The sequence below is a fragment of the Bison bison genome, unplaced genomic scaffold (genome assembly GCF_000754665.1).
Source record: "Bison bison bison isolate TAMUID 2011002044 unplaced genomic scaffold, Bison_UMD1.0 scf7180017864485, whole genome shotgun sequence".
Classification (NCBI taxonomy): domain Eukaryota; kingdom Metazoa; phylum Chordata; class Mammalia; order Artiodactyla; family Bovidae; genus Bison; species Bison bison.
In genome coordinates, this window is record NW_011495045.1 from 1,059,448 (window position 1) to 1,061,560 (window position 2,113).

Genomic DNA, 2,113 nt, shown 5'->3' on the forward strand with positions numbered 1-2,113 from the left:
CCCATGGACTACAAGGAGATCCAACCAGTCCATTCTAAAGGAGATCAGTCCTAGGTGTTCTTTGGAAGGAATGATGTTAAAGCTGAAACTCCAGTACCTTGGCCACATCATGTGAAGAGTTGACTCATTGGAAAAGAGTCTGATGCTGGGAGGGATTGGGGGCAGGAGGAGAAGGGGACGACAGAGGATGAGATGGCTGGATGGCATCACTGACTCGATGGACATGAGTTTGAGTGAACTCCGGGAGTTGGTGATGGACAGGGAGGCCTGGCATGCTGCAGTTCATGGGATTGCAAGTGAGAAGGCAATGGCACCCCACTCCAGTACTTTTGCCTGGAAAATCCCATGGATGGAGGAGCCTGGTAGGCTGCAGTCCATGGGGTCGCTAGAGTCCGACACGACTGAGCGACTTCCCTTTCACTTTTAACTTAACTGAATTAAAGTCAGTGTACCTTTCCCACGGAAAAGGAAATGGCAACCCACTCCAGTATTCTTGCCTGGAGAATCCCAGGGACGGGGGAGCCTGGTGGACTGCCGTCTATGGGGTCGCACAGAGTCGGACATGACTGAAGCAACTTAGCAGCAGCAGCAGCAAGTCGGACACGACTGAGTAACTGAACTGAACTGAAGCAGTTGGAGGGCTTTCCCTGGTGGTTCAGATGATAAGAATCTGCCTGCAATGCAGGAGACCTGTGTTCTATCCCTGGGTCGGGAATATCCCCTGGAAAAGGGAATGGCAACCCACTCGAGTATTCTTGCCTGGAAATCCCATGGACAGAGGAGCCTGGCAGGCCCCAATCCATGAAATTGCAAAGAACCTGACACAGCTGAGCAGCTGACACACAAGCAGTTGGATGAGGCTTCTCAGGTGGTGCTAGTGGTAAAAAAAAAAAAACCTGTCTGCCCGTGCAGGAGATGGAAGAGACGTGGGTTCGATCCTTGGGTTGGGAAGATCCCTTGGAGAAGGGCATGGCAACCCACTCCAGTGTTCTTGCCTGGAGAGTTCCATGGAAGAGGAGCCTGACCGGCTATAGTCCATAGGGTCGCAAAGAGTCAGACATGACTGAAGCGATTTAGTACAGCATGAGCAGTTGGATGTTACCTGTTATGTTGTTATTTAACAAATATTTATGTGCTTAACTACATCTACTCTGGACCAGATACCACTATTAAGCTGAATTCAACAAATGATGAAAACAAGTTCAAATTAATATATAGGTGAAACTTTGGGTTATGATTATGCCCCTAAGAATCTGAATATAAAACCAACTATTTGGCCATTATTATATGTTAGAATTCTAGAGATAATTTTTTTGGCCTTTTTTTTTTAATCATAATGTAGATTTTAAAATGTATATAGGGCTCTATAAAGTACTGGGGAACATTTTTTGAGTAAGAGAATCCCCAGTATAAGACTATATTCCCTGGTGGCTCAGCTGGTAAAGAACCTGCCTGCCAATGCAGGAGACACAAGAGACTGAGGTTCAGTCCCTGGGTGGAGAAGATCCCCTGAAGAAGGAAATGGCAACTTTTCCAGGCAATTTTTGCCTGGAAAATTCTGCAGAGGAGACTGTGGGGCCCCAGTCCATGGGGTTGCAAAGAGTCAGACTCGACTAAGTGCTTGTGTGTGATTGCTTTACTGTAACTGTTTTACAATGTTGTGTTTCTGCTGTACAGTAATGTGAATCAGCACCCATACACACAGTATGAGACTCTAGCTTTTAGTATGTTTCCCTGCTCTACTATGTAGTAATTAAAAAACTCATTCTGTGAACATGTATTAATATTAAATATGTTTCTATAATGAATGACCTTTTGGGTAAAATATGTCAGCTTTAGAGTTTAAGGAGCTTTTGTTTCTGTTTATTTTGTTGTTGTTTAGTCGCTAAGTCATGTTTGACTCTTTTGCGACCCCACAGACTATAGCCCATCAGGCTCCTGTGTCCATGGGATTTCTCAGGCAAAATACTGAAGTGGGTTGCCATTTCCTTCTCCAGGGGAATCTTCCCAACACAGTGATCAGACACAGGCAGATTCTTTCCACCAAGCTGCCAGAGAAGCCCACTATTTGTTTTTTTTATTTGAATCAATTATAGTTTTTTTTTTTTCCCCA

General features: G+C 44.9%; 1 protein-coding gene across 3 annotated transcripts in view; it reads left to right on the forward strand.

Annotated features, from left to right (window-relative positions):
• Window positions 1-2,113, forward strand: part of CUL5 (cullin 5) — a 130,241-nt gene that overhangs the window by 51,316 nt on the left and 76,812 nt on the right. The window lies entirely within an intron of this gene.